This window comes from Cherax quadricarinatus, chromosome 42, assembly GCF_038502225.1.
Source record: "Cherax quadricarinatus isolate ZL_2023a chromosome 42, ASM3850222v1, whole genome shotgun sequence".
NCBI classification, from domain to species: domain Eukaryota; kingdom Metazoa; phylum Arthropoda; class Malacostraca; order Decapoda; family Parastacidae; genus Cherax; species Cherax quadricarinatus.
The window spans coordinates 1,470,258-1,487,370 of NC_091333.1; the positions used below are offsets into that span (position 1 = coordinate 1,470,258).

The 17,113-nt window shown below is 45.3% G+C and overlaps 1 protein-coding gene across 1 annotated transcript in view; it reads right to left on the reverse strand.

The window, feature by feature from the left end:
- Positions 1-17,113, reverse strand: part of LOC128695569 (uncharacterized) — an 854,631-nt gene that overhangs the window by 121,908 nt on the left and 715,610 nt on the right. The gene's annotated exons all lie outside the window — the stretch shown is intronic.

Consider the following 17,113-nt stretch of genomic DNA (forward strand, 5'->3'; position numbering starts at 1 on the left):
GACACGTAAGCAAACACTATGACATATTTATTAGAAAACGTTTCGGTCTTGGGACCTTGATCACTTCTAACATACAGATGTATGTATAATGTTCGCCAAGACCGTAGTCCTGGCACGGGTCTCAATCTTGCGATGACCCGTCTCTGGCTCCCGAGGGAGAAAGGTTTCTACAATGATGCGACATATGCTGTTCAAGCACTCTTCTGGTCAGTTCAACTGGTGCATCTCATAAGCGACTACACCGTATGTACTCCTAACTATGGACACTAGCGAGGAGGAGGATATGTCGTTATCACAGGTAACAGCTTGTCTGGTTCGTTGACTCCATGGTACACTAGTGTGGCCGCAGTCATCTCTGGTTCCTCTTCGGGAGGGAATATCACTCCTAGTTGCCTGCGGAGCGTCTCAGTATCTAACATACAGAGGTAGAAAGGCATTATATATATAGGCGGAGAGTGAGGTGTGACGCACGTGACCTGAGGAATGTCATAAGAACATAAGAATGGAGGAACACTGTAGAAGGCATACTGGCCCATGCGAGGCAGGTCCTTATCAAAACAACCTCTGCCTATGATGAGGACGGGTAGACGTTGAAATCATGTGACTCCTGTGTTGTTGGGTTGGTGGTGCTTAAGTATCATGTATGCCAATGTTTTTGAAATTTTGTAGTTTCCAGTGTTGCGTTCTATAGTGTCGGTGACGGCGATTAGTGAGGCTTCTAGGCACCGTCAGCGTCTGAGGTCTGGTTCGGTGAAAACGAGTTGTGCCTCATTCCAGTTCATCAAATGTCCCGTGGAGTCTCTGTGGATGACACAGGCGTACCTTACATCGTCTCTGTTAGAGGAATTTCGATGGTCATTCAAGCGGACTGCAAGATCTCTGCCTGTCTCGCCTACATATTTCTTGGGACAGAACCCACAGGGGATAGTGTAGACGCCTGCTGTAGAAGTTAGAGGTGTGGGGCTGCGTTTCGTAGTGAGGTCTTTGATAGATGATGTGTTTATGGTGGAAACGTTGATGTTACTCATAGCAAGTGCACGGCGAGTATTCGTGGCAACATCACCACATGGGAATACTATGAACTGCTTAGGGGGCTGTTCCATGGGCGGTTACACGGCCGATACCAGCCAGTTAACTTACGACCAGAGCTTTGGTAAGAAGGGTTAGGAAGGAGGATGGTTAAGGATAGAAATATGGAAAAAGGATGGGAGGGGGAGTGAGGTAGGATAAAAAAGGAAAGTGACCCAGCCACATTCGTGCAATTTAAAAAAATGTGTGTGTAATAACAGAAAATTATTGGAAGGGGTATAACACTTACTTTTTAAAATATTAAACATGCGTGTGTGCTTTAATAATCAACATTAACACTATCTCACGATTGTGAGGGTTACTCACTCTTTTTTTTTACACAGGGTTTGACAAGGTTAAGGATCCCTAGCTTTATTGACAGGCTATTTACAGGTTAAGTATTCCTAAATTTATTGGTAAGCTAAGAGCTGTTACCTACATCAACTCATTTGAAAACATTTTTATTGTTATGAGACATACAAGTAGGGAACAGGATGAAGTTGGAGCCACACTCACTCACTCTCTCACTCTCACTCACTCTCACTCACTCACTCACTCACACACACACACACACACACACACACACACACACACACACACACACACACACACACACACAGACACAGACACACACAGTGGGCGCCTGTGAAGAGCGGGGTCCCACAGGGGCCAGTTCTAGGACCAGTGCTATTTTTGATATATGCGAACGACATGATGGAAGGAATAGACTCTGAAGTGTCCCTATTCGCAGATGATGTGAAGCTGATGAGAAGAATTAAATCGGATGAGGATGAGGCAGGACTGCAAAGAGACCTGGACAGGCTGGACATGCGGTCCAGAAACTGGCTTCTCGAATTCAACCCTGCCAAATGCAAAGTCATGAAGATTGGGGAGGGGCAAAGAAGACCGCAGACAGAGTATAGGCTAGGTGGACAAAGACTACAGACCTCACTCAGGGAGATAGACCTTGGGGTGACCATAACACCGAGCACATCACCGGAGGCACACATCAACCAAATAACTGCTGCAGCATACGGGCGCCTGGCAAACCTGAGAATAGCGTTCCGATACCTTTTTTTTTTATTCGCCGGTATTCTCCCGGCCCGGGTCTTTTCCAAGTAGTGGTGACCCGGCCTTGGCTCCCTATCTGGGGAGTATCTCTCCGATACCTTAATAAGGAATCGTTCAAGACACTGTACACTGTGTATGTTAGGCCCATACTGGAGTATGCAGCACCAGTCTGGAACCCACACCTGGTCAAGCACGTCAAGAAGTTAAGAGAAAGTACAAAGGTTTGCAACAAGGCTAGTCCCAGAGCTCAGGGGAATGTCGTACGAGGAAAGGTTGAGGGAAATCGGACTGACGACACTGGAGGACAGAAGGGTCAGGGGAGACATGATAACGACATACAAGATACTGCGGGGAATAGACAAGGTGGACAGAGATAGGATGTTCCAGAGAGGGGACACAGAAACAAGGGGTCACAACTGGAAGCTGAAGACTCAGACGAGTCACAGGGACGTTACCTGGAGGTTACCTGGAGGTTATTCCGGGGATCAACGCCCCCGCGGCCCGGTCCATGACCAGGCCTCCCGATGGATCAGGGCCTGATCAACTAGGCTGTTACTGCTGGTCGCACGCAGCCCAACGTACGAGCCACAGCCCGGCTGATCCGGCACTGACTTTAGGTATCTGTCCAGCTCTCTCTTGAAGGCAGCCAGGGGTTTATTGGCAATTCCCCTAATGCTTGATGGGAGGCTGTTGAACAGTTTTGGGCCCCGGACACTTATGGTGTTTTCCCTTAGTGTATCAATGGTGCCCCTACTTTTTATTGGGGGCATTTTGCATCGCCTGCCCAGTCTTTTACTTTCGTAGGGAGTGATTTCTGTGTGCAGATTTGGGACCATTCCTTCCAAGATTTTCCAAGTGTAGATTATGATATATCTCTCCCTCCTGCGTTCCAACGAGTACAAGTCAAGTGCTTCCAAGCGTTCCCAGTAGTTAAGGTGCTTGACAGAACTTATACGTGCAGTAAAGGATCTCTGTACACTCTCTAGATCTGCGATTTCACCTGCTTTGAATGGAGATGTTAATGTACAGCAGTATTCCAGCCTAGAGAGAACAAGTGATTTGAAAAGGATCATGGGCTTGGCATCTCTCGTTTTGAAAGTTCTCATTATCCATCCTATCATTTTCTTTGCACGTGCGATCGTGGCACTGTTGTGATCCTTGAAAGTGAGATCCTCAGACATTACTACTCCCAGGTCCCTTACATTATTTTTCCGCTGTATTGTATGGCCGGAGTCAGTAGTATACTCTGTTCTAGTTATTATCTCCTCCAGTTTTCCATAACGGAGTAGTTGGAATTTGTCCTCATTGAACATCATATTGTTTACCGTTGCCCACTGGAAAACTTTGTTTATATCTTCTTGGAGGTTAACCGCGTCCTCAGCAGATGACAGCCTCATGCAGATCCTAGTATCATCCGCAAAGGATGATACGGTGCTGTGGTGTATATCTCTGTTTATGTCTGATATGAGGATAAGGAATAAGATGGGGGCGAGTACTGTGCCTTGTGGAACAGAGCTCTTCACTATGGCAGCCTCCGATTTAACTCTGTTGACCACTACTCTTTGTGTTCGATTTGTTAGGAAGTTGAAGATCCATCTCCCCACTTTCCCAGTTATTCCTTTAGCACGTATTTTATGGGCTATTACACCATGATCGCATTTCTCAAATGCTTTTGCAAAGTCTGTGTATATTACATCTGCATTCTGATTTTCTTCCAGTGCATCCAAGGCCATGTCATAGTGATCCAGTAGTTGTGAGAGGCAGGAGCGACCTGCCCTGAACCCATGTTGCCCTGGATTGTGCAGATTTTGGGAATCCAGGTGATTTGCAATCCTGCTTCTTAGCACTCTTTCAAAGATTTTTATGATGTGGGACGTCAGAGCTATTGGTCTATAGTTCTTAGCTAATGCTTTGCTGCCACCTTTATGGAGTGGGGCTATATCCGTTGTTTTAAGTGACTGTGGAATTTCACCCATGTCCAAGCTCCTCCTCCATAGTGTACTTAGGGCACGTGAGAGGGGTTTCTTGCAGTTCTTAATGAAAACAGAGTTCCACGAGTCTGGGCCCGGGGCTGAGTGCATAGGCATGTTGTCAATGGCTTTTTCGAAATCTATCGGAGTTAGGGTAATGTCGGAAATCTGGCATACATTTATGGAGTTTTGAGGCTCATTCATGAAGAAATCATTTGGGTCGTCGATCCTCAGACCGATTAGTGGTTCACTAAACACAGAGTTGTACTGGGATTTCAATATTTCACTCATTTCCTTGTTGTCATCTGTGTAAGTCCCATCTTGTCTGAGTAAGGGCCCGATACTAGATGTGGTATTTGCCTTGTTTTTGGCATATGAAAAGAAATATTTTGAATTTCTTTCAATTTCACTAATAGCTTTAAGCTCCTCCTGCCTCTCCTGGTTCCTGTAAGAGTCATTTAGCTTAAGTTCGATAGTTTCCACTTCCCTGGTCAGCGCCTCCTTTCGTGTATCAGATATTCTAGCACTCCTGAGGAGCTCAGTGACTCTTCGTCGTCTTCTGTAGAGGGAGCGTCTTTTTCTCTCCAGTTTACTCCTGCTCTTCTTCTTTCTTAGGGGAATATGCCTAGAACATGCTTCGGCTACCAGGAAGTTGATCCTTTCAAGGCACTGGTTTGGATCCATGTCATTTAAGACATCTTCCCAACATGTTTCGTTTAGGACATGGTTTACCTGGTCCCAGTTGATGTTCTTGTTGTTGAAATTGTATTTTGTGAAGACACCTTCACAGGTACATGCATTCTGCTGTTCAGGACCCCTATGCATGTACGTCTGGACTTCGATTAGATTGTGATCGGAATTAGTTGTTTTTGATATTCTTATGTCTCTTATCAGGTCCTCATTATTTGTGAAGATAAGGTCAAGTGTGTTTTCTAGTCTTGTTGGCTCCACTATCTGCTGGCTTAAGGTGTGTTTTTCGCAGAGACTTAGTAGCTCGTGTGTGTGTGACCTTTCATCTGCACTACCTCCGGGGATTGTTTCAGCTATAACATTTGCTACATTCTTCCATTTTGTATGCCTTAGGTTGAAATCACCAAGCAGTAAGATGTCTGGGGATGGAGCTGGAAGGTTTTCCAAACAGTAATCGATTTTCAGTAGCTATTCCTTGAACTGTTGTGAGGTTGCATCTGGTGGCTTGTATACAACCACAATGACTAGGTTTTGGTTCTCGATCTTTATTGATAGAACTTCAACTACCTCATTTGTGGTGTTCAGCAACTCCGTGCAGATAAGGGACTCTTTGACATACAGGCCAACCTCCCCTTGTTGCCTGTTTTTTCTGTCACATCTAAAAAGGTTGTAACCACTTATCCATATTTCACTGTCAAAGTGATCTTTAGTGTGAGTCTCTGTGAAGGCTGCAAACATTGCATTAGACTCCACTAGAAGTCCACTGATAAAAGGTATTTTGTTGTTGGTGGATGGCTTAAGGCCCTGTATATTAGCAAATATGAACGAGGTTGTATTCTGTGTTTGTTGGGGGGATTTTGTTATTGGCATCAGTAGTTGTAATTCTGGAGGGCCATGGGTGGCCACTGGCTGCGCCTCCAGTCCAACAAGACTCCAAGGTGGTGGACTATTTTTATTTCCTTCCATTTTCTTTTTTCGTTTCCTGCCACTAAAAAATCACCTGGAGTTGGGTTGTCGTAGCTACTATTGTTTGTCTTGTCTGTGCCTCCTGGTCCCTTTTAGATGGTATGCAGGGCACTCGATGTTGTAACACTGCTTCTGGAGGACCGAGGAGTGGCACATTTTTGGGTGAAAAAAAGTACAGGAAGAAGAACGACACACTCCTTTAGACAGGAGGTCGCTACATTTTTTGGGATGGTCAAAGTTGCATGTCCCAATTTTTTCCCCTGTTATTCCATGCTTACAGATGCCCCAAGCATAATATTTGCACAGATTCACCTTTGGTTGAGAATTGTTGGGAGGTGTGTTGTCAATTTCTGCAGGTTCTGGGACTGCACTATAATCCTCAGTATCCAAGCCAGGGCCACCCCGTCCTGGATTCCATCTACTTTCCCCAGTAGAGGAAGAAGGAAGTATTTCTTCAGTCAGAGTCGTCAGGAAGTGGAATAGCCTAGCAAGTGAAGTAGTGGAGGCAGGAACCATACATAGTTTTAAGAAGAGGTATAACAAAGCTCAGGAAGCAGAGAGGGAGAGGACCTAGTAGCGATCAGTGAAGAGGCGGGACCAGGAGCTGAGTCTCGACCCCTGGAACCACAATCAGGTGAGTACAATTAGGTGAGTACACACAACATTGGTCCCTGATCTTCTCTCCAAGTACGGTGCGAGAGTACCTTCAAAATAATTAACAATGTCTGAATGGCACAAAACAGCGGGTGGGGGTGGGCAGTGGTCATGTGGGCGGTGATGAGGGTGGGCAGGGCGGCAGACTCACTGGAGAAGCATCACTATCAACATCACCGATGCGAGCAACATCCTCCTCCCCTACGTCCGTCCGTCGATCGCCCTCTCCGTCCGCTGGACTGCCCGGTAATCCCTTTTATCTCTCAATTGACAAACTTCCTGCCCTCGTTGAAGCTCCGTGCTGGCCCCCCCCTACCCCACACCATAACCACCCCTACATCCATGTCCTTCACACCCACACCAATGCCCCACACTCACATCCCAGCCCCACACCACCTTCACACCAACACCTCTGACCCACTCCACCCCCCACAACAATCTATATATATACCCACGCTCCTTCCCCCCCCCCCACTAAAACTTGTGCTCCACACCACACCTACATCCACACTTCACACCCACACCACCCCACACCCGCACAACTTATGTTGGTTGACAAGACTGTGAAGACTGGCTACTGTTTTACAAGACTGTTAAGACTGGTTACTATTTGCCATGTCCGCCGGATGACAGTAACGACCCTCCCTCGCCTCCCCAAATAGTGCACCCCACCTATACTACCCCCTCTCTTCCTCAAACAACGCACCCCACCCCACATCACTTCCCTCCCTATCAATTCCAGCGTTCCCCATCCCACCTCATTCACCAAAGGCTCATCCATCCCTAGGTGCCTGCATTACCGCTCCAGGTAGACACACCTGGAGTCTACCTGGAGCGAGTTCCGGGGGTCAACGCCCCCCGCGGCCCAGTCCTTGACCAGGCCTCCCGGTGGATCAGGGCCTGATCAACCATATATACATATACACTCTCTCCCCTACTAATTTTCGTATTTTCTCTTCTACTTTCACATTCTCTACATTTCTCACTCGGGTATCTACACTCACATTCACTATCTACTACTCTTACCCTCACATTCACTATCTACTACTCTTACCCTCACATATACTATCTACTACTCTTACCCTCACATTCACTATCTACTATTACCCTCACATTCACTACTATTATTACCCTCATATATACTATCTACTCCTCTTACCCTCACATATACTATCTACTACTCTTACCCTCACATATACTATCTACTCCTCTTACCCTCACATATACTATCTACTACTCTTACCCTCACATATACTATCTACTACTCTTACCCTCACATACACTATCTACTACTCTTACCCTCATATATACTATCTACTATTACCCTCATATATACTATCTATTACCCTCACATATACTATCTACTACTATTACCCTCACACATATACTATCTACTACTATTACCCTCACATATACTATCTACTACTCTTACCCTCATATATACTATCTACTATTACCCTCACATATACTATCTACTACTATTACCCTCACATATACTATCTACTACTATTACCCTCACATATACTATCTACTATTACCCTCACATATACTATCTACTACTATTACCCTCACATATACTATCTACTACTATTACCCTCACATATACTATCCACTATTATTACCCTCATATATACTATCTACTATTACCCTCATATATACTATCTATTACCCTCACATATACTATCTACTACTATTACCCTCACATATACTATCTACTATTATTACCCTCACATATACTATCTACTATTACCCTCACATATACTATCCACTATTATTACCCTCATATATACTATCTACTATTACCCTCACATATACTATCTACTACTATTACCGTCACACATATACTATCTACTACTCTTGCCCTCACATATACTATCTACTCCTCTTACCCTCACATACACTATCTACTACTATTACCCTCACAAATACTATCTACTATTATTACCCTCACATATACTATCTACTACTATTACCCTCACATATACTATCTACTACTATTACCCTCACATATACTATCTACTACTATTACCCTCACATATACTATCTACTACTATTACCCTCACATATACTATCTACTACTCTTACCCTCACATGTTCTACCGTCCTAGTACTCCCTGCATCACAACACAGTGTTCCTCAGATCATGGTGATGTTGCAATTCTCACCTCTCACAGGGACATCTTTCCTTGTATAACATGCTGGGTCAGGTCATGTTAGATGTGATGATAGCTGTGGTGGTAGTGGTGATAACTGTGGGTGTGGTGACGACTACGACTACTACTACTACTACTACTGCTACTGCTGCTGCTGCTGCTGCTGCTGCTGCTGCTGCTGCTGCTGCTGCTGCTGAGAACATAAGAAAGAAGGAGCACTGAAGCAGGCCTACTGGCCCATGCTATGCAAGTCCAAGTCATCTACTGGCCTAGGCTTGTCAGGTCCAAGTCACATCTACTTAAGGAAAGAGGACTGGTGGTAGTGTTACTGGTGGTGGTACCAGCACTACAACACACTCACCATGTACCAGACGCTCTCAACAATGCACGGTTACTTTAAATTGATTTATCAATTCCACAAATCACATTTCCTTGTCAAAGAGGTGGTAGAGGGGAGGAGAGGTGGTAGAGGGGAGGAGAGGTGGCAGGGGGGAGGAGAGGTGGCAGGGGGGAGGAGAGGTGGCAGGGGGGAGGTGAAGTGGTAGGAGGAGGTGAGGTGGTAGGGGGAGGTGACAGGAAAGGGGAAGAGTGACGGGTGGGGAGGAAGGGGAAGGTGTCTGGTGGGTGAGGGCTGAGGAAGCATATTAAGGGTGAGGAAGGGATGTGCAGGCACCGAGTTAAAGTAGGAAGAGGAGCATGAAGGGAAGGACTGAGGAAGTGGAGGTACCTGGAAGGTATTCCTGGGATCAACGCCCCAGCGGCACGGTTCACGACCAGGCCTCCAGATGGATCTGGGCCTGATCAACTAGGCTGTTACTGCTGGCCGCACGTAGTCCAACGTACAAACCACAGCCCGGCTGATCCGGTACTGACTTTAGATATCTGTCCAGCTCCCTCTTGATGACAACCATGGATCTATTGGTAATTTTCCTTGTGGCTGTTGAACAGTCTTGGACCCCGGACACTTACTGTTTTCTCTTAGTGCACTAGTGGCGCCCCTACTTTTCACTGGGGTTAAGTTGCATCGCCTGCCAAGACTTTTGCTTCCGTAGAGTGATTTTTGTGTGTAGATTAGGGACCAGTCCCTCTAGGATTTTCCAAGTGTAGATTATGATGCATCTCTCTCGCCTGCGCTCCAGTAAGTACAAGTCGAGTGCTTCCAGGCATTTCCAGTAGTTAAGGTGTTTGATGGAACTTATACGTTCAGTAAAGGTTCTCTGTACATTCTCTAGATCTGCAATTTCACCTGCCTTGAATGGAGATGGTAATGTACAGCAGTATTCCTGTCTAGAGAGAACAAGTGATTTAAAAAGGATCATCATTAGCTTGGCATCTCTTTTCTTGAATGTTCTCATTGTCCATCCTCTCATTTTCCTCGCAGATGTGATCGTGGCACTATTGTGATCCTTGAAGGTGAGATCCTCAGACATTACCACTCCTAGGTCCTTCACATTACTTTTTGGCTCTATTGTGTGATTAGAGTTTGTAGTAGTTATTATTTCCTCCAGTTTTCCATAACGGAGTAGTGGAATTTGTCTTCACTGAACATCATATTGTTCTCAGTTGCCCACTGGAAAACTTGGTTTATATCTTCTTGCAGATTTGCCGTGTCCTCAATGAATGACATTCTCATGCAGATCCTAGTATCGTCTGCAAAGGATGATACGGTGCTATGGTTTACATCTATGTCTGATATGAGGAACAGGATAGGGGCGAGTACTGTGCCTTGTGGAACAGAGCTCTTCAGCATGGAGAAAAGAGGGTAGGAAGTGGAGCATAGAGGAAAGAGGGAAGGAAGTGGAGCATAGAGGACAGATGGCAGGAAGTAGAGCATGAAGGAAAGATGGCAGGAAGTGGAGCATGGAGGATCTTCCTGAACTTCCTACTCATTTCTGCAACAATGCAACCTCCTGATGTGTTGATTGCAACACGAGATACCTAGAGCTATCATTCAACTCCCCCGTGGTTGTTTTGCACACACACACACACACACACACACACACACACACACATACATTAGTATGTAATAATGAGTATGGATCGGAAGTAAACTTGCGTGGCTGAGTGGGTGTATGGGGGTGGGTGGGCGTGGGTATAGTGGAAGTGGAGGGTTAGAGGCGGACACGCGAGTTGTGAGGAAGTGGACTATCCACTCATCCTGTCCACCGAGTGACCCCTCATGCTTCCTCACAACACTCAGTGACCGACTTAAAGGGGACAAGAACTAGAGCCAGTCACTGGCAGCTGGTCGATTCTGGGATTCTCCATAAAGAAAAAGAAAAACGGGTGACCGGGTCGGAGTTAGTGAGCATCAACGTCCGCAGTATTCACCTTGGGTAACTCCTTGTACTCCATTGCTCACTAGAAGACCCTGTCAATATGATAATGGTATACAATACCGACCAGTTAATAAGACACATGTGCAACAGTTAGGTATCTTTATTCCGAAACGTTTCGCTTTCATAGCAAGCTTCTTCAGTCGAATAGAGGTAGCAGTATAGGCGCAAAGACGATGTAATCAATCCATCACTCTGGAAGACGTAGTTTTGAGGTCAGTCCCTCAGCCTGGAGAAGAGTTCAGCTCCATAGTCTGGAACAATGTGAAGCTGAAATAACATAAAGGAGACATATACTCTCAATGATTACATTCTTACTTCTATTAGTGAGTCCAGCCTCTTCTGCCATCAAGATTCTCTCAGTCACACCTTTGGCAGCATGTAAGTCTCCATTCTGTTTACCTGGAGTTTACCTGGAGAGAGTTCCGGGGGTCAACGCCCCCGCGGCCCGGTCTGTGACCAGGCCTCCTGGTGGATCAGAGCCTGATCAACCAGGCTGTTACTGCTGGCTGCACGCAAACCAACGTACGAGCCACAGCCCGGCTGGTCAGGAACCGACTTTAGGTGCTTGTCCAGTGCCAGCTTGAAGACTGCCAGGGGTCTGTTAGTAATCCCCCTTATGTATGCTGGGAGGCAGTTGAACAGTCTCGGGCCCCTGACACTTATTGTATGGTCTCTTAACGTGCTAGTGACACCCCTGCTTTTCATTGGGGGGATGTTGCATCGTCTGCCAAGTCTTTTGCTTTCGTAGCGAGTGATTTTCGTGTGCAAGTTCGGTACTAGTCCCTCTAGGATTTTCCAGGTGTATATAATCATGTATCTCTCCCGCCTGTGTTCCAGGGAATACAAGTTTAGGAACCTCAAGCGCTCCCAGTAATTGAGGTGTTTTATCTCCGTTATGCGCGCTGTTAAGGTTCTCTGTACATTTTCTAGGTCAGCAATTTCACCTGCCTTGAAAGGTGCTGTTAGTGTGCAGCAATATTCCAGCCTAGATAGAACAAGTGACCTGAAGAGTGTCATCCTGGGCTTGGCCTCCCTAGTTTTGAAGGTTCTCATTATCCATCCTGTCATTTTTCTAGCAGATGCGATTGATACAATGTTATGGTCCTTGAAGGTGAGATCCTCCGACATGATCACTCCCAGGTCTTTGACGTTGGTGTTTCGCTCTATTTTGTGGCCAGAATTTGTTTTGTACTCTGATGAAGATTTAATTTCCTCGTGTTTGCCATATCTGAGTAATTGAAATTTCTCATCGTTAAACTTCATATTGTTTTCTGCAGCCCACTGAAAGATTTGGTTGATGTCCGCCTGGAGCCTTGCAGTGTCTGCAATGGAAGACACTGTCATGCAGATTCGGGTGTCATCTGCAAAGGAAGACACGGTGCTGTGGCTGACATCCTTGTCTATGTCAGATATAAGAACATAAGAACATAAGAAAGGAGGAACACTGCAACAGGCCTGTTGGCCCATACTAGGCAGGTCCTTTACAATTCATCCCACTAACAAAACATTTGCCCAACCCAATTTTCAATGCCACCCAAGAAATAAGCTCTGATGTGAAAGTCCCACTCAAATCCAACCCCTCCCACTCATGTACTTATCCAACCTAAATTTGAAACTACCCAAAGTCCCAGCCTCAATAACCCAACTAGGTAGACTGTTCCACTCATCAACTACCCTATTTCCAATCCAATACTTTCCTATGTCCTTTCTAAATCTAAACTTATCTAATTTAAATCCATTACTGCGGGTTCTCTCTTGGAGAGAGATCCTCAAGACCTTATTAATATCCCCTTTATTAATACCTATCTTCCACTTATACACTTCGATCAGGTCTCCCCTCATTCGTCTAACAAGTGAATGTAACTTAAGAGTCTTCAATCTTTCTTCATAAGGAAGATTTCTAATGCTATGTATTAATTTAGTCATCCTACGCTGAATGTTTTCTAACGAATTTATGTCCATTCTGTAATATGGAGACCAGAACTGAGCTGCATAATCTAGGTGAGGCCTTACTAATGATGTATAAAGCTGCAGTATGACCTCTGGACTTCTGTTGCTTACACTTCTTGATATAAAGCCCAGTAATCTATTTGCCTTATTACGTACGCTTAGGCATTGCTGTCTTGGTTTAAGGTTGCTGCTCACCATAACCCCCAAGTCCTTTTCGCAATCTGTATGGCTAAGTTCTACATCATTTAACTTATAAGTACTAGGGTTATGGGCACTCCCGAGCTTCAAAACCTTGTATTTATCTACATTGAACTGCATCTGCCACTTTTCTGACCAAGAATAGAGTTTGTTTAAATCCTCCTGAAGTTCCATAACATCTACGTTTGAGTCAATTATCCTACCTATCTTTGTGTCATCGGCGAATTTGCTCATATCACTAGTAATTCCCTCATCAAGATCATTGATATATATTATAAACAACAACGGGCCCAAGACTGATCCCTGTGGAACGCCACTTGTTACAGATCCCCACTCGGATTTAACCCCATTTATGGACACACTGCTTCCTGTCAGTGAGCCATGACTCGATCCACGAGAGCACTTTTCCCCCAATGCCATGAGTTGCCACTTTCTTTAACAGTCTATGGTGCGGAACTCTATCAAAAGCCTTACTAAGGATGAGGAACAAGATGGGAGCGAGTACTGTGCCTTGTGGAACAGAGCTTTTCACCGTAGCTGCCTCGGACTTTACTCTGTTGACTACTACTCTCTGTGTTCTGTTAGTGAGGAAATTATAGATCCATCGACCGACTTTTCCCGTTATTCCTTTAGCACGCATTTTGTGCGCTATTACACCATGGTCACACTTGTCGAAGGCTTTTGCAAAGTCTGTATATATTACATCTGCATTATTTTTGTCTTCTAGTGCATCTAGGACCTTGTCGTAGTGATCCAATAGTTGAGACAGACAGGAGCGACCTGTTCTAAACCCATGTTGCCCTGGGTTGTGTAACTGATGGGTTTCTAGATGGGTGGTGATCTTGCTTCTTAGGACCCTTTCAAAGATTTTTATGATATTGGATGTTAGTGCTATCGGTCTGTAGTTCTTTGCTGTTGCTTTACTGCCCCCTTTGTGGAGTGGGGCTATGTCTGTTGTTTTTAGTAACTGTGGGACGACCCCCGTGTCCATGCTCCCTCTCCATAGGATGGAAAAGGCTCGTGATAGGGGCTTCTTGCAGTTCTTGATGAACACGGAGTTCCATGAGTCTGGCCCTGGGGCAGAGTGCATGGGCATGTCATTTATCGCCTGTTCGAAGTCATTTGGCGTCAGGATAACATCGGATAGGCTTGTGTTAACCAAATTTTGTGGCTCTCATAAAAAATTCATTTTTATCTTCGACTCTCAGTCTGGTTAGCGGCTTGCTAAAAACTGAGTCATATTGGGACTCGAGTAGCTCACTCATTTCCTTGCTGTCATCTGTGTAGGACCCATCTTGTTTAAGTAGGGGCCCAATACTGGACGTTGTTCTCGACTTTGATTTGGCATAGGAGAAGAAATACTTTGGGTTTCTTTCGATTTCATTTATGGCTTTTAGTTCTTCCCGCGATTCCTGACTCCTATAATATTCCTTTAGCTTAAGTTCGATGCTTGCTATTTCTCTGACCAGTGTCTCCCTACGCATTTCAGATATATTGACCTCTTTTAGCCGCTCTGTTATTCTTTTCCGTCGCCTGTAAAGGGAGCGCCTGTCTCTTTCTGTTTTACATCTACTCCTCCTTTTTCTTAGAGGAATAAGCCTTGTGCATACATCGAGTGCCACCAAGTTAATCTGTTCTAGGCATAAGTTGGGGTCTGTGTTGCTTAGTATATCTTCCCAGCTTATATCGGTTAGGACTTGGTTTACTTGGTCCCACTTTATGTTTTTGTTATTGAAGTTGAATTTGGTGAATGCTCCCTCGTGACTAGTCTCATTATGTCGGTCTGGGGCTCCACACATACATGTCTGAACCTCAATTATGTTGTGATCTGAGTATATTGTTTTTGATATGGTGACATTTCTTATCAGATCATCAATGTTAGTGAAGATGAGGTCTAGTGTATTCTCCAGTCTAGTAGGCTCTATTATTTGCTGGTTTAAATTGAATTTTGTGCAGAGATTTAAAAGCTCGTTTGAGTGTGAGTTTTCATCAGAGCTGCCTCCTGGTGTTATTACTGCAATAATATTATTTGCTATATTCCTCCATTTTAGGTGCCTTAAGTTGAAATCCCCCAGGAGCAAGATGTTGGGTGCAGGAGCTGGAAGATTTTCCAGACAGTGGTCAATTTTTAACAGCTGTTCCTGGAATTGCTGGGATGTTGCATCCGGAGGCTTGTAGACTACCACAATGACTAGGTTTTGGTTCTCGACCTTTACTGCTAAAACTTCCACTACATCATTTGAGGCATTAAGCAGTTCTGTGCAAACAAGTGACTCTGCAATGTACAGGCCAACCCCCCCCCCCTTTTGCCTGTTCACTCTGTCACATCTGTATAGGATGTAACCTGGGATCCATATTTCGTTGTCCAAGTGATCCTTTATGTGGGTCTCAGTGAAAGCCGCGAACATTGCCTTTGCCTCTGCAAGCAGTGCACGGATGAAAGGTATTTTGTTGTTTGTTGCTGGCTTTAGACCCTGTATATTTGCAAAGAAGAATGTCATCGGACTGGTGGTATTGTTGGTACTGGGGGGGGGGATTTTTTTTCCGGCATTAGTATCTGTATCTGTTGGTTTGGAGTGGAGGCCATCGACTGTGGTTCCACTCCAGGAATGACTGGATTTGGTGTACGATTTCTGCCATTTCCTGCCAGTTTTTTTTCCTTCCTGGCACTAAAAAACCTCTCCCTCTTGAGTGGCTGTGGCTACCCAGGTTTTCCCATGGCCTGGATGTTTTGTATCTTTTTGTCCCCTTTAGATGGTGTGCCTGGCAATTTAAGTTATAGCACAGTCTTTCCTGTACTGAAGAGGTACACATTTCAGGGTGAAAAAGCTTACAGGAAGGGAGTTTGCATTTTCCTGTTGTCATATGGGCATGGCATTTTCTAGGGTGGTCATAGTTGCACGTCCCGTCTGTTTTTCCAGATTTCCCATGTCTGCAGATACCAAGGGCATAGTATGTGCACAGGCTTGGTTTCCGTTTGCCTTGGGTTTCTGTGACTGTATTCTGTTGCTTCAACTTCACATTTTGTTCCAGACTATAGAGCAGAAATCTTCTCTAGGTTGAGGGACTACCTCAGCACTACGTCTTCCAGGGTGTTAGAGTGACTGCATCGTCTTTACATCTCTACTGCCGCCTCTGTACTCGACTGAAGAAGCCTACTGTGTAGGCGATACCTAACTGTTGCACAGGTGTCTTACTTATCACTAGAAGACTTCTGACTCTCCAGTGTTCACTAGAAGACTGTTTCAAGTTTAGAACCACTACCATTGAAGGGAAAACAATGGATTTGGGACACTGAAATGCGTTTTCGCACTCCAGCGTAAGACATTATAGGGATCAATAACCCCGGGAAGAATAATTAAACCAGGACAACCCGAGGAAGCCAGTGTGGCTTCAACGGAATCCTTAGCTGCCCTCCTAGGATGCCACCCACAATAGTCCACTGATTTCTAAGTTTTTATACCGACAGGTGAAGAATGACAGTCTTATATGGCGTTTCCATAAGTCTAGCCAGTCCACAGATTGCACATGGGATCTTTGGTTAGCCTAAATCAACCCATGTGTATAGTTAGTTTGCAATAACGAAATACCGTAAAAGGGCAGCAGGTTGCAGTAGCGTATCACTATGATAGCATCAGCATCACTGATAGAATCAAGTTGACCACAACAGGCACAGCTTACACATTGCAACTGCGTCCCTGTCAAGACAGTCAACGTGAAGTATGTCTTGCTAACCCAGCCATGCTTGCAGCCAAGTGTGCCAGCCTAATATGGTGTGTGAAGGAGGCAGTGACGAGTTCCAGTGGAAGGAGGGAAATAGAAGGTAGAGGAAGAGGAGAGAGAAGGAGGAGAATAGTAAGGGAGACAGTGAGAGTTTAGTGTTCTTCGAGTCAGGAGCGGGCGTGAGGCGAGGGTGTTAACAATCATGGATGACACTAAGATGGCAGATTATGCCAGGCGAGAATGCCACCAAAGGCACGGGTGCCTCACCAAGGGGTGGGAGTGCCAAGAGAAGGCAAAACAGACTCAACTAGGGCCACACTCCTGGTCACAA